General features: G+C 48.4%; 1 protein-coding gene across 4 annotated transcripts in view; it reads left to right on the plus strand.

Annotated features, from left to right (window-relative positions):
- Positions 1–1501: 1501 nt before the first annotated feature.
- The window catches only part of ANXA11 (annexin A11), a 53562-nt gene continuing 32477 nt past the window's right edge, over positions 1502–22586 (plus strand). The window contains exons 1-2 of one of the 4 annotated variants that reach the window (XM_078345457.1): positions 1502–1640; positions 19008–19109. The gene's annotated coding sequence lies outside the window, so the exon portion shown is untranslated. Of the gene's footprint in view, positions 1641–4931; positions 5187–5255; positions 5700–19007; positions 19110–22586 lie in introns of those variants that run through there. The other 3 variants (XM_035267844.3, XM_078345458.1, XM_078345456.1) reach the window with 3 other exon arrangements.

Raw genomic sequence — 22586 nt, forward strand, 5'->3', positions numbered from 1 at the left:
AAAAAGGAAATCGAATCAGCAGCTTGTTGTAACAGCCAAACATAGGCAACAACCTAAATGTCCTTCAGTAAGGAGCTAGGTAATGAAGAAAGGTGACGCGCACGATGGCGCACAGTGTGCGGTGGATGGGAAGAACTAGGTCTGTCCCGGAGCGCATGTATGGAAGACCCTCCAGGATACAGTCAGTAAAACAACACGTTGCAGAAAAGTGCCGCAACATCGTTTTGTAAACCATATGTTTATGTACACACACACGCACACACACACACACAAAATGTGTTGAAGAGAGATATTTGGAAGGACATACCTAACAGTGGGCTCTGGGAGTCGAGGGAAGAGTGAATCTTAATTTTTTTCGGTTTTTGAATTTTTTATTTTTACTTTTTTTAGAGCCCAGATCTGGTCTGGAAGCCCGGTCTGCAAGCCATCCTCCTGTCTCGGCTTTCCAGAGTGCTGAAATTACAGGCGTCAGCCACCACTTATTAAAAAAAAAAAAAATTATACCTACTATATATGCATATATTACCTCCATGACCTTTCAAAAATATGCTTTATTTTTAGAACGGCTTTAGATTCACAGAAAAAGTGTGAATACAGGGAGTTCTCATAAGCCCGGGGTTTTCCTATTAATATTCACATCTTATGTTGGTGTGGCGCTTCTGCCACAACGAATGAACCAAAACTGAGGCACTGAAGTCCATATTATATTCAGTCTTCCTTATTTTCTACCTACTGTCCGTCCAGGACCCCGTTCGGGATAACACTTTACATGCCATTTTTATATCGCCATGGGTTCCCCTTGGCTGTGACAGTGGCTTAGACTTTCCTGGTTTTTGATGACCTTGCTAGTTTTCAGGAGTACTGGTCATGTATTCTGTGGCAAAGGCCTCAACTGATCTGTGATGTTTTTCTCATGATTACAGTGGGGTTAGGTGTTCTTGGGAGGAAGACCACAGCGGTGCATGCAGTCAGTATGCATGATTTACCCCTGTCGAGGTCACCTTGACGGCTGGGTGGTTTGTCAGGTTTCTCCGAGATCGCTCCCTTCTTCAGCTACCGTGCGTGACCTTCCCCCTTCCTCCCCACCACTGAGTGTTGCCATTAAGGAAATGTTGCTATAAAGGAATTTTCAGTGTAAAACCTTTTCTTTACCTTAAAGCGGGTCACTAACGACGCACGCAAGGCTGGAGGGGGCTTAGGAAATGCCCACCCCTGCGGAAGGGCGAATGCGACTCTGCCCGGCACCGGGAGCCGCAAGGGGTTAGGGCGACAGAGGAACCTCCGGAGCCCGAGGCGTCCCGGAGCAGCTCCACAGCCGGAAGGCCCGGGCTCCCCTCGCGCCAGCCCAGCCCCGTCCTCATCTCGGGGGAGGGGCCGCACCCAGGCCCCGCCCCTCCCCGCCCTGCCCCCGGCGCCTGGGGCAGCCGTGCCCGCGGAGTTTTCCGCCGAGCGGGCTCCTCCTTCCGCCCCGCCCTGACGGCTGCGGCGCCCGCGACTCCCCAGTGCCCCGAGTGCCCCGCGAGCGCGAGAGGGACCCAGCCCCAGGCAGAACCCAGGCGCCGCGCCCGGGACACTCGCGGAGAGAGTGACTCCCTCCCACGTCCCGGTTCGCTCCTAGTGTCCCGGGTTCGCGTGGCCAGGTGAGTGAGGGTCCCGGGCCGGCCGGGGGCCTGGGACCGGGCGGCGGCAGTGCACCGCGGCACCGCGGGTGAGGCCCGGGGCTATCCAGCGCCCAGCCCAGGGCGGCCCTGCGTCTTCTTGGTTGCACCGCAGGCAGGGGTTCGGGGGGCAGAAGAGGGCGTCGGTGGGTCCCGGGCGGGCTGTGTTGGCCTGGCTGCCCCCTTAGGGGTGCACTTGCCGGGCCCCCTGGGCTCAGGGTCAGGGGCTCCGTCTGAGTCTGGGTAGGGTCGGGGGCGCGCATGATGGCGCGCCTTGACCCTGCGTTCAGTAGGCGATCGGCCTCAGGAGGGATGCCGGAGGCCTAGCCCCTCCTCCGCCCCTCGGAGCCTTCTAGGGTGCTCGCGCCCTTCCAGGCAGGGCTCGGGGAGAGCAAGCAGAGAAAGCTGCCTTCAGGACTTTCCTCCGAAACTGGGAGCACTCAGATTCCTGGGAGCTGCTACTATTGCAGTTTATTTGCAAGGAACTCTCCCCCAGTGTTTGAGAGAATGCGGGAGCCATCCCAGGTGCTGTGTGGCTGCCTTCACCACTTCTCCAGCCTTGATCCCCAGTTTCAGAAAAGGATTCCAGGACTTGCATCTCCCCACGGGCGCAGGCCAGGCCCTTAAGACTTAGAAAGATAAAACGCCCTGCTGATTTAAAGGAGAGATGTGAAGTTTGTCACCTAGAGACTTTGGAGGAGAAAAGTTAAGCCAGCCAGTGCTAGCCCAAGCTGGGAGCAGTTGGCCCCGGCATTTCTGTCTCTGCCCTCCAGTCAGTGACCTCTCTGTGGAGACTGGGCGTTTGTGGTAGCTCTCCCCTCTGTTCTCTACCCTGGGCATGGCGTGGAGCTGTGAAGCCAAGCCCCTGCCCTGCCCGCACAATAGGGACTAAAGGCTGGCAGGGCAGGGCCTGGTATGCTCACCCCTCACTGGCCTTCCTTGCTTCCCTCATTCCTTTTATGTGGCAGTCAGTTGTTGGGGATTCCAGGAGGATTAACGGGGCCCCTTTCCTCAAGGCATTCTTTGTGCTGCAAGGTGTTGCCTGGCAAGAGAGGCCAGGTGAGGTGCCAAGGCAGTTTGTTGTCCTGGCATTGGGTGCCCACTACCTTGGACGCATACTTTGCTATCTCGTGTCTGACTATTGTTTGTGCTTGGTTTCCTCATCTGTAAATTGAGGGTAATACTAATCCCTGCCTCACAGGCTTGTTGTGAGATTCAGTGCATTCGTTTATTTAACAACCATACAGCACTCAGGTATGGACCAGACAGGTGGTGACTGCTGCACCATACTTTTTTGTCCCAGGTGGGTGTCACCTGGATTAGCCATAAAGTGTGTCAGGCAGGCCTGGCTTATAAGTAATCAGGTGTAAGGATAAAAAAATAGTAGCAGTGGAAGGTCCAGCTAAAGTTGAAATGCACTTCTCCTGACCATCTTTCTGGCTTGGCTCATGCTAAGTTTATGCTCTCTGTCTTCCTGGAATGCCCTCCCTTCCTTGTCTTGCCCAGGATTCTCCACCCTCCTGGGAGCCATCCGGGTGCCTGCTCCCTAGCAGGAGGGCTGGGATATGCTCTGAGCTCACTCAGCCCCTCTGGTACTGACCCAGTTCTTGTCTCTCGCATTGTATAGTATTTGTGTGGCCATGTGGCTTATCTCTGCCCTGTCCTCTGACTCTGGAGGGTGGGGCTGTTTCTAACTTACCTCTTGGTGGCAGCACTCAGGATGGGTCTTGCCTAATATAGGTGCTCAGGAAGTTAGTTGTGAATTGAACAATAGAGGCAGTGCAGGGAAGTGGTTTTCCTGTGGTTAAAATATGGGACCTTGAAGGATGGGTTTGGATAGGCAGAGAAAAGTGGGGAGGGCGAGATGGAGATGAATTGGGACTAAGAGGTGGGAGTGGAAGTCCCATCTGATGCCTTTATGCATGATATTTTAGAAGGGGCCCACCCTGGGTGGATATGTCTAGAAGGCCAGGATTGATTAGTGATGCCTAGGTAATGTGACTGGGGAAGTGATGTGTGGCTTGGGATGACAGGAGTGGGAGTTGAGACAGAATAGGTTAGTGTGGGTTCTTCTTGGGAACTCACTGTAAAAGAGAAAGTGGTGTGGGCAGGAGGTGAATGTGGAACCATAATGCCTGCTGAATGCTGGAACATCGGAGGTCCCAGAACCTTTCTGGTGCACCGCCTCCTTCCTCTTGGATTCACCCCCACTTCTTCCACTCTCTCTCTCTTTTTTTTTCTTTTTTGTTTTTGAGATGGATCTCACCCTGTTGCCCAGACTGGAGTGCAGTGGTGCAATCTTGGCTCACTGCAACCTCCACCTACTGGGTTTAAGTGATTCTCCTGCCTTAGACTCCTGAGTAGCTGGTATTATAGGCATATGCCACCATGCCTGGCTAATTTTTGTATTTTTAGTGGAGACGAGGTTTCACCATGTTGGCCAGGCTGGTCTTGGACTCCTGACCTCAAGTGATCTACCCACCTCGGCCTCCCAAAGTGCTGGGATTACAGGTGTGAGTCACCACGCCTGGCCTCCTCTCTCTTCTTAGCCACCGTCTTCCCCTTTAAGCCTGAAGCAGTTCCTGGCACTTGGTTCCATAAGGAAGCATCCATGCAAGGGTATGCTTCATCAGCACAGCCAAGAAAACAGACTTCTCACTTTCTCTGGATTTTTTTCTGTAACACCCTCTGATCCCATTCCCCCAGAATAGTAGGAATTTTGAGTGATACCTAGGAAAGCTCTTAGGATTAATGTAGAAACTGAGGTTTTCTTGGTGGGAGTTTGCATTTTTAAGGGAGTTGTTGAAATTCAGTGGAGCTGTCTGATAACCACTGAAACTGTTACACATTAGGCTTACTGACCCTATCTGCTATAACCCATGAAATAAAACCTGATAGTCACATAGTTGTTTGTTATTTGGGAGGATCCTGGAAGTACAGCCTGAACAGTGACCCAAACCACTGCTGGCCTTGCCCACACGGATGTGAGGAAGGAATGGGCTGGGGCAACCAAGGAGTTGGGGGACAGAGTTCTCTGTGCTGGGTAACCTGGGACAAGCCACCCAGCCACACACAGCCCCCATGTTCTGAATGATAAAATACCTGCCTGGAATGGAGAATCAGATGAGATGATCCCAAAGGGGTTTGAGATAAGCTCGGGAGTGGTGATGACAATGTTGATTATGGTGGGTGTGTGATTGCCTGGAGCTGTGAAGCCGGGGGTGAGGGGAGGGGGGGAGTGGGGGGGGTTGAAGCATGCGGTGGTCAAAGCCTGGTTCTGGGATCTCTAGTTTTCCAGGAGCTTGGGCTCTGCCTTGGCAGAAAAGAAGGAAAGGAAATTGAGAGGGAAGTCAAGTGTCCCCTGCCCCTCACACCTGGGGGCAGCTGGCATGGAGGATGTGAGATGGGGGGAATCTAAGTGAGGGCAGAGAGGAGAAACGTGGAGGCTGCTCACAGAGAGGAGAAACGTGGAGGCTGAGGGAACAGATGGCACATCCAGCCTGGGGAGTGGCACCGCTGGAGTAAAGGGTACGTGTGTGGGTGGGGAAGGAGCGGTGATAGCAGATGTGAGCTTGCTGTGTCTACTAAAAAGGTCGTGGCTATTTTTAGGAAGTAGGTGACAAGGCATGTTCCTGTAGAACTGCTCGTTGCTGAGCAGTTGGCCTCACCCTGCAAGGTGTGCATAAAAGGAGAGACCACCCCCACTCACCCTAGAGTCATCCCCCTGGTGTCCCTGAGACCTGGGACACTGGATGGGGATCAGGTTTGGAGGATGAAGAAGATCATGTATTTGGTTTTGGACCTGTTGTGTTTGAGGTGTCTTTGAGATACCAAATAAGCTGGTGGGTCTAGGGCTCAGGGGGTGTTGCCTAGACAGACATTTGTCTAGGTTGTTTTTGTATTTGAAGTTGTGGGCACGGCGAGATTGAAGAACTCACCTCAAACAGCTGAGTAAAGGAAGATGAGCCTGTAAAGGACCCAGAAAAAGAGAGGCCTGAGAGGGCCCCAGAAAGCCAGGATGGAGTTGTATCAGGAGCCAGGGTGAGTCTGCTTTGTGGAATAGAGTGGTCAGCTTGGCATTGTGGCTGTGGTGAGTGACGTGGAAGAGATGCGTCTGCCTTTGCTGCTTTGGTAGGATGATGGCAGCAGTTGGAATGAATGGGTGAGGAGTAGCAGGACGTGAGGATCTGGTGATAGTAAATTTGGACAGGCTCTGAAATGTTGGCTTTGAAGGCAAGGAGGATGTCATTGAGGCAGTGTTTGATTCTGTTTCCTCAATTTACCCTCCTGCTCCCTTTCACTGCCACTGACATCCCTCCCCACAGTGCTCCATGCTCATGAGACCTAGGTACCTGCAAGGGTTTGCTCCTTTCACAAAACGGATTCATTCTCATGAATGAATGAATGAATGAAGCATGTTTCCCAGGCTGGTCTCAAAGCTCTGGCCTCCAGCAATCCCCCTGCTTCAGCTGCTGGGATTCAGCTGCTGGGATTACAGGAGTGAGCCACTGCACTTGGCTGGTATGAAATTTTCTTTGTGGCCAACTGCATGATCAATATTAACATGTTTGTTGGATGTGAAAGGAGAAAATAGGAACTCTGCAGGACACTGACTGTAGATAGATCTGTATAGTTCTGTTGACCTTATATCCCTGCTTGCCTGGCTGTCAGATTCTGGGAGGTATGACAAAAACTCTCACTATAATTTGTTTGTTTGTTGAGATGGATTTTCACTCTCATTGCCCAGGCTGGAGTGCAATGGCACCATCTTGGCTCACTGCAACCTCAAACTCCTGGGTTCAAGTGATTCTCAGCCTCCCTAGTAGCTGAGATTTTAGGTGCCCGCCACCACTTCCTGCTAATTTTTTGTATTTTTAGTAGAGGTAGAGTTTCACTGTGTTGACCAGCCTGATCTCGAACTCCTGACCTCAGGAGATCCACCTGCCTCAGCCTCCCAAAGTGCTGGAATTACAAGCATGAGCCACTGTGCGCAGCCTCACTATAGTTTTTCAAAGTCCAGCTCTACTTATATTTGTGGAAGTTCTAGCCTTTTGAATTTGGCTTTCTTGTTTCGTGTATACAGGTTTATCAAGCTGATCTTCCTACCTTGTGTCATTTGTTGGTTATTTAACGCCTTTGGTCTTTGGCCTTAAATCCCATATTGTCTGTTTTAGGACAATATATGGCCAAGGATCTGGGAGAATCTCTTTTCTTTACAGTCTTAAAATTAATAAATAAGTGCATTTTATAAGATAGTAAGTGAAAGGCTCAGAAATTTAAATGTAGGCATCAGTCAGAGGACGTTCAAGCCCTTTAGTTTCTGTTCAGGCTCACACCGGTGGTTAGTAATCAGGTCTCACTGATAATCATGAGCTCCCTGTCCTCTGCTGTCCTGATGGTCCCCATGATAGCCAGATTTTTAGGAGAGGTGGCTAAAATGAGATTTGTGTGCAAACCCGGGGACGTTGCCTAGGTACCTCTTCTCTCACTTTGCAGTTCCTGCCCCCTTCCTGTAGATCCAAGGAGCAGACTGCTCTGCCTCGCATTTACGTGTTTCCTTCCTCATTCCAGGCAGCAAGATGAGCTTTTGACAGGGTAGCCAGTACACAAACACTACCCAGGGCCAGAGGGCAGAAAGATGCAGGCCACAAGTGTTAAGCGGCCTCTGTGCTTGTGTTTTAGGCACATAAACTCTCTCAGCAGGCTGGACTAGTCTAGCCTTGTTGTACCCTGAGATCCTGGTGAGAAGTTCTCCAAGTCCTGTGTTTACAGATAAAGGTGAATGCCCTAGAGAAATGGCTGGAAAAACCCCTTGACCTGCTAAGGCAGGATTATCGAAAAGTCCTCAATGTATGTATTTTTGAATTTATATAGTGTTTTATTTTATTTATTTATTTATTTATTTTGAGACGGAGTTTCGCTCTTGTTACCCAGGCTGGAGTGCAATGGCGCATTCTCAGCTCACCGCAACCTCCGCCTCCTGGGTTCAGGCAATTCTTCTGCTTCAGCCTCCCGAGTAGCTGGGATTACAGGCACGCGCCACCATACCCAGCTAATTTTTTGTATTTTTAGTAGAGACGGGGTTTCACCATGTTGACCAGGATGGTCTCGATCTGTTGACCTCTTGATCCACCCACCTCGGCCTCCTAAAGTGCTGGATAGTTTTTCATTTTTATTTATCTTGAGACTGGATTATGAGACTAATTTTTATATTTTTGGTAGAGACAGGGTTTTCCCATGTTGCCCAGGCTGGTCTCAAACTCCTGGATTCAAGTGATCTGCCTGCCTCAGCTTTCCAAAGTGCTGGGATTACAGACATGAGTCACTGCACCCGGCCAACCACTGTGCCCAGACAATTTTTTTTTTTTTTTTTTTTTTTGAGACAGAGTCTCGCTCTGTTGCCCAGGCTGGAGTGCAATGGTGCAATCTTGGCTCACTGCAACCTCGGACTCCCGGGCTCAAGGGATTCTCCTGCCCCAGCCTCCCAAGTAGCTGGGATTACAGACACGCGCCACCATGCCCAGTTAATTTTTGTGTTTTTAGTAGAGACGGTGTTTCATCATGTTGCCCAGGCTGGTCTTGAACTCCTGACCTCAGGTGATCCACCTGCCTTGGCCTCCCAATGTGCTCGGATTATAGGTGTGAACCACCATGCCTGGTCACCTATTTTTAATATTAATATTTCCACCTCTGGTTTTTCTTTGCATTTATTTGGTGTGTCTTTGACCAACCCTTAGTTTTAAATGTTTATTTCCCACTTAAAAAGGTTTTTCTTGAAGATGGAAGCATCATTAAAAAAAATTGTTTCTCTTACAATCAGCACACGGTTGGGGGTGGATGGAGGATGACGGAAGGCAGCAACAGCAACAAACCTAATTGCGTGGTTTCTGTCTTTGGCAGAGGAATTCTGACTCTTCACATACCGTGTGTACTTGATTTTATTCCTTGCATCTTGGTTATTACTTGTACTTGCATGTTACTCCTTTCCCGATTTTTGCTGTTTGGGTTAAGCGATACATCATCTTCCCCATGCCACCTGCATTACGATTCAGGTTTGGTTGTGAGTGAAGAGAGGATACTCCCTTTCTCTCTTTTTCTCTCTCTCACTCTCACTCTTTCTTGAAAAGTTAGAGTCCAGGTTAAGCGTGTGTTCCATGAGGTTTTTCAGGCTCCTTATGGACTGTTGTCCCTAACGTTCTCTAGGGCTGTGGTTTTCAAACTTGAGCATGTATAAGAACAATCTGGAAGGCTTGTTAAAACACAGATTCTTAGATTGACTGCACCCCTGATCATTCTGATTTAGGAGATCGGCAATGGGACCTGGGCATTTTAATTGCTTATAGGCTCCCAGATTGTGTCATGCCGCCAGTCTCTGGGCCACATTTTGGGTAGCACCGTCTAGGTGCCTCCCTTACCTGCACAGCCCAAGACTGCTCACTTTCACATCCCCATGGCAGGCCCTCCGAGCTGCTAGGAGTCTGAGAAACAGTCCTTAGTTGGGACTGCTGTGTGCCAGGCTATGGTGAGTGTTCTGTTACTAAAGCAAGAGAGAACAGATGGTTGAGGAGGACAACCAGAAGTTTCTGGAACACCACCCACTGCTCTCCTGAATTTGAAACTACTGCTGCTATGCTTATCAGTCTTGCCGTTGTCTAAGCCTGTGTTCCTCAGGTTAGGAAGTGGGAATGGATTCTCATGACAGTGGCAATCCTGCAGGCAGTGCAAACAAGGCAGCCTCTGTTCCTGTGGGCTTGTGCACAGGCTGGCAAGCTGCTGTGACTTTGCTGCCACCCCGAGAGTCATCTGTTGCTCCCAACTGTCTGGTCTGGCATCCACGTGCTCCGTCTCTGGAGCCACCACCAGATCTTCCAGACCCCGGGATCAAGGGACCCCTCCAAGACACAGTGGGATAGGGGTTATTTTTTTGTGTGACCTCCTCCCAATTTGCCTTCTTCAACTCCAAATGTGTTACCTAGGTGACTGTTTCTAGGGGAGCTTGGGGGCAGAGGCTATTTGAACCCTGAACTGAGGTAGGGCTGATGTTTGGTCTCCGTGGCTGGTAATATCCTTGAGAGATCAGAGCAGTGGTTGCCAACCCCTATCCTCTGTTGTCATGAACACAAAGGGAGGTGATCTGGAGAGAAACAGGGTCACAAGGCTCCCATGGAGCTGCTGGTGCTTTTCTGTATGGCTTGATTATATGGGACATTATTTGGGAGGCAGCAGTCACTTTCTTCTTCTCTCTTTCTGAGGTTTAACCTCTTTGTATTTCTCAAGTCCATTCTCCAGCCTGAGAAGGTGGGATGGAGCCCAGAAATGCATTGAGTGTTGGGGGACCAGCCTGGTCCATAATGCACTGGTCTGGAAATCCAAGGACTTGGTTCTGGTCGTTGCCCTGCCCATGCCAGCTCTGAGACCTCAGGCAGAGTCCTCCTGCTCTCTGGGTCTCGGCTGCCACCTCAAATAAAATAAACCGGTTGAATGAAGTGATTTCATGAAGGCCCCTCCCAGCTCCAATATGTTAGGATTCTCATGTAATCCAAATGCCAGTGCACTGGGAATTGAGTTTATCTTGAAGAAGTGTCTTTCAGAACCTGCTTGCCCAAGTTCAGCTCCTTGGTGAGGCCCCAGATGCTGCCCCTTGCCACTCTCCCCGCCTGAGCTGCCCCAGGTACCAGCGCTCAGAGGGGAGGTCTGAGGCCCAGCCTGGCTAATGATTGACATAGGCTGCAGCTATTTTTAGTTCCTGGCATGTGGGTGGGGAGCTGAATGCTTAACAGCACCTGCGTAGGCTTTTTGTTTAGTGCCTGGGAAAATGTAGTCAGCGTTGGTGGAGTGCTGCCCTGAGACTAGCTGGCTGGTTTAGTGACCTAATGGCACTTGTGACCAGCAAGGGCAGGGCAGTGGGGCTCTGGAGCCCCCAGTCAGGGTCCCCACCCTCTTCTCAGAAGAGCTTGGGATGTTCGTATGCCCACTCACATCACTTAAGGTCCTGCCCTGGGGTTGGGGAGAGGGGAATGTCCTAGATGTGTCCTCCCTGCCCCCAGAATTCCTGGGGCCTATGTAACAGAAGCTACCCAAACAGGTGCCACCCAGAGAATGGAAGAAATGAGTCAGGGTCCACTGGGATTCTTGCCAATATTCAGTTTGTGTCAAGGACCTCGTGGTTCCAGCCCTGTGGCAGGCGGTGGTGGGAGACAGGAGGAGAGGCCTGACCTACAGCCTGCAGCAACTGATGTTCTCACGGGGAGGCCTAGAAAAAAGTGTCTGGCTCTGACCCTTGGGTGGGTGTGTGAACTTTGCATGTCAAGAGCCAACTCAGCCTTGGTTCCCTCTCTTATAAAACGAGAGTGATAATACCTATTCAATAGGAGCATTGTGGAGGTTAATGAGGTGGTATACAGGAAGGTAATATGTGTATCTATCCTAGGAGTTAGAAAAAGGGGAGCTTAGGGCAGTTCCATAGTGTAATGGTGAGCACTCTGGACTCTGAATCCAGAAAAAGGGGAGCTTATTAGAACACTAGAGAATGTGGAAAACATTTTAGGTCAAGTGCTGGGAGAGTTCTAGGAAGAGTGAGCATTGTGGGTGGGAGATCAGGTGGGCTTCCTGAAAGAGGTGTGATACAGTTTGGCTGTGTCCCCATCCAAATCTCATCTTAAGTTCCCACATGTTGTGGGAGGGACCTGGTGGGAGGTAATCAAATCACGAGGGCAGGTCTTTCCTGTGCTGTTCTTGTTATAGTGAATAAGTCTCACAAGATCTGATTGTTTTATTTTTTATTTTATTTTATTTATTTACTCATTTATTTTTTTTGAGATGGAGTTTTGCTCTCGTTGCTCAGGCTGGATGGAGTACAGTGGCACAATCTCGGCTCACTGCAACCTCTGCCTCCCGGTTTCAAGCGATTTTCCTGCCTCAGCCTCCAAGTACAGATATCTGCCACCATACTGGCTAATTTTTTTTGTATTTTCCAGCCTCCTAAAGTGCTGGAATTACAGGTGTGAGCCACTGCGCCCAGCCTGATCTGATGGTTTTATAAAGGAGAGTTTCCCTGTACAAGCTCTCTTCTCTTGTTGTTGCCACGTGAGATGTGCTTTTTACCTTCCGCCATGATTGTGAGGCCTCCCCAGCCATGTGGAACTGTAAATCCAATAAACCTCTTTCTTTTGTAAATTGCCCAGTCTCAGTATGTCTTTATCAGTGTGAAAGTGGATTAAATTCATCTAGACTCAGGGAAGGCCAAGAGAGTCATTCCAGCTAGAGGGCCCACCTGAGCAGAGGTGTCTTGAAAAAGGAAATTGCTGAGCTGGGCTGGGCTAAGGACATGGCATTTTCTGTGCTTCTCTCCATCATGCATGTCCCTGAGGGTACCTCGTGTTATCTTGCTGTTTCTCAGTGGCCCGGTGTGAATGACTCTTGGCCCCCAGACTGCTTGACACAGCTTAGGATGCCATCTGCAGAAGGGTCAGCCCATTCCCAAGTGAAGGTGTTTTCTCCTCCAGAGTGAGCTGCAGGTTCTTGCAGCTTCTAGCTGCATGCCACTGACTGGGGACATTGGTACCATTTCAAGAGCAGTTCTTGATAAGGGCTATTTGGAGAGGTTTACTGAGGCTTTTAGGCAGAGCAGGGGTGCTCAGTCATTTGGAGCTAGAATATACACTCTCTTAAGTCTCCCAGGCTTGAAGGGCCTGGGCTTCCAGAGTGGTTTGAACAGGCCCCAAGGACTGGCTGATGGGCATCATGGCTTCCTTGGGAGAGACCAGGGAGCACCTTGCTGCCCCATCACACTCTTCAGTCTTTTCCACCTCTCTTCCTCAGCCTATGATAAGAGAAGGGCCTGTGCCAGCCATGCACAAGGAAATGGGATGGCTCATCACATACCAACTGGAAGGGCCTTGGTAAACCTCCATTCCTGAGATCACAAATGCAGATTCCTGCAAGGACAGCCCAGGTAGCTGAATGGGGGAGGGAAGGAGGTGTGGTGCTGTTGCCAGCCCTAGCCAAGTGTCACCATGCAGGAATGTGGGGCCCTTGTTGCCAGAGCTCCTCCTGTTTTAATATTTTTGAAGATTTAAGCCAGAGTCTCCCCCTTTTCCAGCCCTTTCCTTCCTCCAATGAAATAATGCTATTCAGCTCCAAAAACCTTCAGGAGCCCCAGGTTCTGGAAGGCAGCATTGCAGACCACTGAGGCCCTGCAGGCGCACTCATTGGATATAGGTAAGGTAGACAAGGCCTGAAGGGCTTAGGTTTGCCAAGGCCCATCAGAGAAAGGCCAGTTTCTCAGATGCCCCTATGCTCTGCTCCCAAGGAACACATTTTCTGAATTCTTTGTCTTCCTCCCCACTCTTCCTGGGAATGGCTCTGAAATATTGTAGTGTGTGTTTTCTTGGAAGTGCGCTATTGTGTTTATCTCTCCAGCTAGAGAAAAAGCATGATGCAGGCCAAGAATTTATTTTTTTCTTCCCTATCCTGTGGAGTCTAGTCCAGCCCCTGGTGCCTCCATAAACCCAGGTAGGATTACTGTAAAGCTAACAAAATGGAAGCCTCGGGTCCCCGGACTCACAGCACCCTAGTGAGGGACCGTGGGAGGGGCCCTAGCAGTGAGTTCACAGAGTCATATGGTTCATAACATTTGCAAAAAACTAAGATGTTCTGCATTTTTTGTCCTGAAGAGGACTCCTAAAATCTTGTAAGCTTCAGGCGCCACGAAACCTGGACATACTGCAGATGCTGGTACCAGTCCCAGAGACTGGCTGCTAGCGTTTTGTTTAACTTTCCCCTAAAAGCTGTATGTCTATTTTTTCAGAAAGCAGTTGAAGAATGTAGTTCACCAGGCTGGTCAACATGGTGAAACCCTGTCTCTACTAAAAATACAGAAATTAGCCAGCATGGTAGCACATGCCTATAATCCCAGCTACTTGGGAGGCTGAGGCTGCAGTGAGCCAAGATTGCAGCACTGCACTCCAGCCTGGGTGACCACTACAGCCTGGGGACAGAGTGAGAGACTGTCTCAAAAAATAGAAGAATGTAGTAACACTCTCTCTTTTTTTTGAGACAGAGTCTCCCTCTGTCACCCAGGCTGGGGTGCAATGGTACGATCTTAACTCACTGCAGCCTTGGCCTCCCGAGTAGCTGGGATTATAGACATGTGCCACCACGCCTGGCTAATTTCTGCATTTTTAGTAGAGATGGGATTTTCTCATGTTGGCCAGCCTGGTCTCGAACTCCTGGCCTCAAATGATCTGTTTGCCTTGGCATCTCAAAGTGCTGGGATTACAGGCGTGAACCACCCTGCCTGGCAGATAATTTTCTCTCTAAATTTAGATAAAAATGGATGTTTATTTTATTATGCTTTATAACTCATATATATGTTGTATTTATTGAGATATTATAAAAAATATTTTATAATAAAAAATGAAAAAAGCCAAATATGTGGATCCAAAAGGCTTATAATGAAACCAGCAGTACCCTTACACATCCTTCCTCTTTCTTTCTCCAGAGTTAACCATTTTTAACTACCTCATTATTTTTAATTAATAGGCTTATGTTACTGTTTCTTAATTTGTCAGTTTTGAAATATATTGACTTCCTGCTTGATAGCTAAGGAACCAATACATACATCAATATTTAATGTCTGCATTATTGTGACCATAAATTATATTGTTTGATGCTGTGCCAGTAATGTGCTGTGGTCACACATTAGGAGTACAGTCCTTCGTGTCCCATTATTCCTCAAGTGGATGCTTTCCCCATTTTGGGGCCTGATTTTCTTTTTATCTATTGTTCCAAACTGGTCTAGTTGCTCCCCAGGCCTGCTGCTCAACTGTAATCTGGGGACTACTTTTTACAGTCTTCTGTGTTAGATTCCCCTGTTCCTAGATCCTATATATTTTATTTTCTTTATTTTCCTTACTTATGTTCTCATTTTGCTGAAATCGTCCAAAAGTTCCTAAGAAAAGTGCATGGGAGGTAGGTTTTTGTTTTTTGTTTTTGAAGCTTTGTATGCCTCCAAATATCTCTGTTCCATCCTCTCAGTAGTGGATAATTTAGCTGGGTATAGAATTATAATCTGAAAATAATTTCCTTTCTGAACACTGAACACATTATTCTGTTGTCTTGTAGTTTCTGGTGTGACTGTTGAAGTCCAGTGTCCTTACGGTTCCCCCCAAAAAGGACCCTTGTTTCTTCTTTTCTGAAGTTTTATTATCTTTTCTTTGCCTCTTGTGCTCTCAAATTTCACAATGATTGCTTTGCTGATCTTTTTGTTTTATGGCTATAAATATTTCTCTGAGGATATTGATTATATTTTTGTCCTCTACTTCTCATCGTCTGTGTCTTTGGTTCCTTTTCTTCTGTTTTGGTGTCTCCCTTTCTTGGTAGAGCCTTCCTCAGATGTTCTGTGACCCTTTGCTGTCTGTTTATATGAAGAGGAAGCCCATACAAATCTGATTAGCGTGCATAGGTGAAATGTATAGGAGGGGCAGAATTTTATCACATCTCTTCCACCTTTGGTGTGTTTCTTGGAAGGCAATCATTCCCCAGTATTGCAAAATTAATCTCTTTTCAGCCTTGGTCTTCCCACTGTTCCTGCTATTGCCTCAGGCAAGAAGCAGCAACCCAGGCTTCAACTCCCATAGGCAGCTCCCGCCCCTTGGAATAAAAGGAAACATCCTAGAGAACTGGGCCTGAGTCTGCCAACGGCTCTGAGAACACTAAGCCTCTGTACCTACCCTGCCCTGGGGAAGATGAGCTCTTGCCTGGGAGTAGGGGTAGGGGGGGATTTGGCACCAGCCCTCTTAAGAGTCTTGCTGTATCACTTTGGCGTGCCATATTCTCCTCTCATTTTGAAATGGGGTGAGGTGGGGTGGGTGGAAATGAACTGAGTCATCTCTGAGGTGCTGAACTGACCTCTGGCATCTGATCGTGAGGTCCTGGCTGATGGGATGTGATGACTCTGCCTGTGCAATTATGACTGGGCAAATGACAGGGAGTGTGTAGCCTGGCCACGTGGAAGCCCGAGTCCCCTGTTGTCTCATGTTGACTGGTAATTCAAGTTAATACACCTGTGCCAAGCCCCATTGCCAACATGTGGGAGAAGCAAGCACTTGGTCCCTGCTTCCATTGTTGGAAAGGGTTTTTTTTTTTTTTTTTTTTTTTTGAGAGGGAGTTTCGCTCTTGTTACCCAGGCTGGAGTGCAATGGCGCGATCTCGGCTCACTGCAACCTCCGCCTCCTGGGTTCAGGCAATTCTTCTGCCTCAGCCTCCCGAGTAGCTGGGATTACAGGCACGCACCACCGTGCCCAGCTAATTTTTTGTATTTTTAGTAGAGACGGGGTTTCACCATGTTGACCAGGATGGTCTCAATATCTTGACCTCGTGATCCACCCGCCTTGGCCTCCCAAAGTGCTGGGATTACAGGCTTGAGCCACCGCGCCTGGCCAGGGTTTTTTTTTTTTTTTTTTTTTTTGTAGTCTTGGTGGTTTAATGCTTTCCTTGTCGAAGAAATCTTGCTGAGTTAGGTAGACATGTTCACAAAGCTCTTATGTAAATAGGGCAGAGACCTTTAGAAAGAGAATGCCATAGAAGAATGTGGAGGGAAAGAGAGAAGGAATAGTCACTGTATATATTAGTTTTCGGTAAGGTTTTTTTGTGGTTTTTTTTTGAGATATAGTATTGCTCTGTTGCCCAGGCTGAAGTGCAGTGGCACAATCTTGGCTCACTGCAACCTCCGCCTCCTGGGTCCAAAGCAATTCCTGAGTAGTGGAGATTACAGGTGTGAGCCACCACGCCTGGCTAATTTTTGTGTTTCTATTTTTATTTTTATTTTTTGAGACAGAAGTTTGCTCTTTTTGCCCAGGCTGGAGTGCAATGGCATGATCTCGGCTCACTGCAACCTCTGCTTCCCAGGTTCAAGTGATTCTCCTGCCTCACCTTCCTGAGTAGCTAGGACTACAAGTATCTGCCGCCATGCCAAGTTAATTCTGTGTTTTTAGTAGAGATGCGGTCTCACTATGTTGCCCAGGCTGGTCTCAAACTCCTGGCCTGTTGCAATCCAACCACCTCGGCCTCCCAAAGTGCTAGAGTTACAGGGATGAGCCCCTGTGCCTGGCCAATGGTTTTCTTTAAACGTTTTTTATTGTAAATTAACATGTATAATTATGTAAATTTATGGAGTACAAAGTGATGTTATAATCTATGAATACAATGTGAAGTAATTAAAGCAAACTAGTTAATATATCTGTTACCTCAAATGCTTATTTTTTTGTGGTGAGAAAGTTTAAAGTTTGTTCTCTTAGCAATTTTGAGATGTGTAGTACTCTATTATTAACTATATTTATCATGCTGTACAAAGGAAAAAAATGTATTCCTCCTCTTCGAGGGTTTTTTTTTTTTTTGAGACAGGGTCTTTTTATGTTGTCTGGGCTGGAGTGCAGTGGCTATTCATGGTGCAATCAAGGCCCACTGCAGCCTCAAACACCTGGGCTCAAGCAGTCCTCCTGCCTCAGCCTCTTAACTGGCTGGGAGTATAGACTACACCATTGTGCCCGGCTTGAGATTTTGTACCTTTGACCGTCATCTCCCCAACCCCTCCTCACTGCATTGTGTACAGTATATTAGTTTTCAATTTCTGCTGTAACAAATTACTACAAACTTGTGGCTTAAAACCATGCAACTTTTTTTGTGGTAAAAATATACACAGAGCCGTGTGCAGTGACTCACACCTGTAATCTCAGCACTTTGGGAGGCCAAGGCAGGCGGATCACCCAAGGTCGGGAGTTTGAGACCAGCCTGGCCAGCATGGTGAAACCCTGTCTCTACTAAAAATACATAAAATTAGCCCGGCATGGTGACAGGCACCTATAATCCCAGCTACTCGGGAGGCGGAGTCAGGGAATTGCTTGAACCCGGGAGACAGAGGTTGCAGTGAGCCGAGATCATGCCACTGCACTCCAGCCTGGGCAACAGAGCGAGACTCCATCTCAAATACGCACACACACACACACACACACACACACGTGTATATATATATATATATACACACACAACATAAAATTTACCATTTTACCCACTGTCAGGTGTGCAGTTCAGTGGTGTTAAAATACATTCTCTTTGTTACACAACAGTCATTACCATGCATCTCCACAAGGTTCTCGTCTTCCCAAACTGACTGTGTACTCATGAAATGTAAACTCCCCATTCCCTCTTACCCGAGCCCTGGCAACAGCAGTCTACCTTCTGTCCTTAGGAATTTCACTACTTGGAGACTTCGTATAAGCGGAATCAGAAGTATTTGTTCTTTTGTGCCTGGCTTGTTTCCTTTAGCATAATGTATTCAAATTCACCCATGTTGTAGCATATGTCAGAGCTTTCTTCCGTTTTGAGGCTGAATGATACTCTGTTTTTACGTGGAGACCTTGTTTCATTTATCCATTCATCCATCGATGGGCGCTTGGGTTGTTTTCACCTTTTCAGTACTGTGAATGAGGCTGCTGTGAACATGGGTGTACAGATGTCTGTTGGAGTCCCTGCTTTCATTTCCTTTGGGTATATAGGTTGACTATCCCAAATCTGAAATGTTCCAAAATCTGAAACTTTTTGAGCTGCAACATGACGCTTTAAGGAAGCGCTCATCGAAGCATTTTGGATTTTGGATTTTGGATGCACAGTGGTAAGTGTAATGCCAGTATTCCAAAATCTGAAATCGTCTGGTCTGAAGACCAGAATATCTGAAAGGCTGCTGATCCCACACATTTTGAATGAGGGGTACTCAGCCTGTATGCCCATCAGTGAGATTGCTGGATCATATGGTAGTTCAATGTTTAATTTTTTGAGGAATCTCCATACTGTTTTCCATAGTGGCTGCACTATTTTACCACCTGCCTTTTTTATCTTAACAGTTTTATCTCATGGTCTCTTGGATCTATGTTGCTAAGATCAAGGTGTTGGCAGGGTTGTGTGTCTGGAGTTCCTAGAGGTGGAAGCTTCCTTGTCCTTTCCAGCTTTAGTGGCCATTTGCGTTCCTTGGCGCTTGGCTCCTTTCCTCAGTGGGTGGAATCCCTCTCATGCTTGAGTTCTCTCCTGCTTATTCTTCCTTTTCCTCTTTAACCCAGCCACAAAGGCTCTCTGCTTTGAAAGACCTTTCCCACTGGATTGGGCCCACCTGAATAATACAGGCTAGTCTCCCCATCTCATGGCGGGTAACCTTAATCATATCAGGACACTCCCTTTTGCCATGTAAAGTAACGCATTCACAGGTTCCGGGATATCTTTGAGGGACCTAATCAAGGAAGCTGATGGTAGCTGAGTTTCAGGCTCTAAACCCTCCCTGTACCCTTCCCTTACCAGGACTGTCCTGAGGCCCCGGGACCTTAAGTGTTGGCTGGACACTCCCCTCACTGTGTGGGCTGGGCTGATCCCCTGGGAGGCAGGAGCCTGACACCCGGCCAGGTTAGTGTCTGCCCAGAATCCATGACCCTTTTCTCCCTCTCCGAATGTCAGAGCCTGGCCTCTTTGGCCACTCGGGAGAGACCAACACTAGGTGTGTTGGCCACAGAGTGAAGATAACTGTGTCAGGCTTTACAAAGCACGTTCCTGTTCTTTTACTTTTAGTCCTCATAATAATCCAGGGTAAGTGGGGCACATCACATCTTTGCAGACAGCATTGAGACTCAGAGAGGTTAAGTTGCCCAGGGAGGGTCACAGAGCAAGCAGTGGTGTTAGGAACCAGACCTTGGCTCCAGGCTAATGCCTCCTAGGGAGTAAGTTAAAATTAACTGAGCACCTGCTGCATGCTAATACCTGTTGGAGAGCTTTCTCTCTCTCTCTCTCTCTCTCTCTCTCTCTCTGTGTGTGTGTCTGTGTGTGTATATATATATATATAATCAGAATACTACATTCTCACAGCTGTATAATGAAATGGATCATTTTTCCTCTTTTTACAGGTGAGGAAATAGGCTCAGAGAGGTCAATCTGTATATCCAGGGTCACACAGCTAACAAGAGGTAGAGCTAGAATGGAATCATTGTCACTGGACTGCAAACCTGTGTGGCCCAGTAGCAGTGCTAGAAGATGATATCAGAGCTGTGTGGGCTGTGGTAAAACTCATGCAGCAGAATTGAGAAGTCTCTTGTGACTGTCCTGTGATGTTTGCGGCTCCTGATGGGGGATTGTGGGCTGTGAAAAGATGGGGGAGCTGGTCTAGAGTGTGACAGAAAGGGTGATTGGGGGCGGTGATTAGAAGGCCGAGAATCTAGGGGTAGACATTTGTGAAAGTCAGTGTCAGTGAGGCTCGGGCTGCGTGTCCTGGGTGAGCCACTCAGCTCCCCCTTCCCATTGCAAGATGAGGGAGGGTTTTTTTTTTTTTTTTTGAGGGAGGGGTTTAGAGAAGTAGCTGGAAGAGTTACATTTTAGACAGTAACTGCTGCAGGGCTTTGGGTGTGGCACATCCCTGTGGGCCCAGGAGCTCTGGGAAAAACTGGGTTGGACTTTGCAGCAAATGGAGTGACCTGACAACTAAGAGGGGTGGCACCAACAGGGGGTGCTCAGCCACCCTGGCACTTGAGCCTGAATGACATCAGCTCACTTCCATTATTGTGCTGGTCTCTCCTAGGCAGACCTTGGGAGAAGCTCCTCTGCTCAGTTGGTGTAACTGGGGGTGGTTTCCCCATGCGGAAGTGAGCAAAGACCGAGACCTGTGTCCCCTCCCTGCCACCTGCACTTAAAAACACAACCCACTGTTTCCCTTTTTGAGAGTGAGTGTGTGCTGCATGGCAGCCACATATTAATGCTGTGTCTCTGTCACCTTCCTCTGCTGCCTACTTTCTACTCCTCAGAAATTTTGAACTAGACTTGGCATTTGACCAAGTGTTGGCTCTTCTGTGAGCCCGTTAGGTGTGGCCAGGCCTCCGAGGGGACTCTGCCCCCAAAGAGGAGTAGCCCGGCTTGCAGGGAAGCCTGCTGTGGAGTGTGACGAAGAGACCTGTGTGTGATGCTGTGTGCTCTCAGCCTCCCTTGTATGGAAAGGGAGTTCCTCCTCACTTGCCCCTGCCCCTTCTCGGCACCAGGGACCTGGTGTGGAAAGGCAGGCGGGGGAGAGAAGATGGCGCTGTCTGTGCCGTGCTGCAGTGAAGGTCCTGAGAATGGGCTCCAGTGCCCGCAGGATTGGAGACTGTGCAGGCCGAGGCCCTGCTTCTGCAGGTCCCTCTCCCAGGCAGGTTTCTTCTCTGAGGGTCTTTCAGATCCCCCTGCCCCATGGCCTCAATGCCAGTGTGCTCCTCACTCCCATCCTCCACCCTTCACCCTGCCCTGGCCCTCCCCAGTTCTGTGTTTCTCTCCCACCCCTCCCTTGCCCCTTGAGTTATCAAATGGCCCAGGGTCTTCTCTTTCTTATTTTGTTTTGGAGAAACAGGGTATCATGATATGTTACACGATATAATGAGGACAAACTTGGAATTAAACTGTTACTATCCCCATTTTACAGATGGGGAAAACCGAGGTGCAGAAAGGTCACGTAAACTGTCAAGATCGCATAGGTGATGGGGAGCAGGACTGGGATGTGACCCTGGGTAGTCTGGCTTCAGGTCCATGTTCTTCTCACCGTCCCCCACTGCCTTTAATGAAGTACCTGAGATCATACAGTGAAACTGGACGTAGAAGGCAGGTATCCTCATTCCTCATTTTATGCTGTTTCATCATCAGTGTTTCTAAAGCTCTGTCCTTAAAATGCTAGTTCCTGGGGCCAGTGGACTCTGTGAGGTAGTATAGTATAGTGGTAAAGTCCTGGGCTTTGGAGGCCGTCTGCCTGGCTCAGCCATTCAGTAGCTATAATCTTGGGCGAGTTACACAGCTTCGCTGTCCCTCAGTCTTCGTTTCTGTTATGAGAAGGATAATTTTAGTATTTGTCTCAGGGTTGTTGTAAAGTTCGATTGCATGTGAAGCACTTAACACAGTGCCTGGCACATGAAAAGCATTCAGTAAATGGTAACTATTATGATGGCCTAATTAGTTTGGGAAATTTGAGGATAGAGTTAAGCAGGCTTCTTTGTTATAGGATTTATCAGAGCTTTTATTACTATTGCAAATTGGCAGTTTCCTAGAAAGGGGATGTGTAGTTGCAGTATATAACTATATGTAGTAGTCAGCATTTTCTAAACTTTTTGGGCAATGTATCTCTTGCTCTTGTCTGTCTCGCTCTCTCCTTAAACTACATACCTGATAACTTCACAACTTGCAAGATATTAAGCTGGTGTCAGAGAACACATTCTGGGCAGCACTGAGCTGCACGTCACACTGCCTGCTTCTAGGTGAGGCTGAGCCTGGGCATCCCGGTTAGATCTGAGCAAGACTTTGGGGGCCGTAGATGGTAGGTGTTCAGAAGCAAATGGACTTAATAGTGCAAATGAACAGACCTGGAGGAAAGGTTTGCCTGGAGGAAAGGTTTGGAGTGTGTATGTTCTGGATACTTGTAGCCGTTCAGCTGTCATCAGAGTTGACTGTCACATACCAGGTGGGTCCTGCTCTGCAGAAGGCCAATTGCATATTGTGGGAATGTGATGTTCTTGCTGAGAGCCTTAGATTTGTGTGTTCATTATGAGGTTCCTTGCCCTGCAGGCCAAATACATCCTATTTGATACTTAAATGATCTTAGGAGCCAATGAAGGAAGAGGTTATAAAGGAGAAAATTGACTAACTGGCAAAGCAGAGGCCAGGCCCCAGAACTCCCTCCATTCTTTCACTCAAGCTGCGTTTATAGCGTGCACATTTAGCCAGACGCTGCGGTAACAGTGGTGAGCAAGGCTGTGGTCTGCATTTTGGACTTTGGAAAATAACATTCACAGATGGTTGGCAGCATCGTCACTAGGTAGAGCTCAGTGGTCCTGGAAGAGTTCTGGGAAAGTTGGTTTTCTGGCCGTCTTGTATTGACAG

This window comes from Callithrix jacchus, chromosome 12, assembly GCF_049354715.1.
Source record: "Callithrix jacchus isolate 240 chromosome 12, calJac240_pri, whole genome shotgun sequence".
Lineage (NCBI taxonomy): Eukaryota > Metazoa > Chordata > Mammalia > Primates > Cebidae > Callithrix > Callithrix jacchus.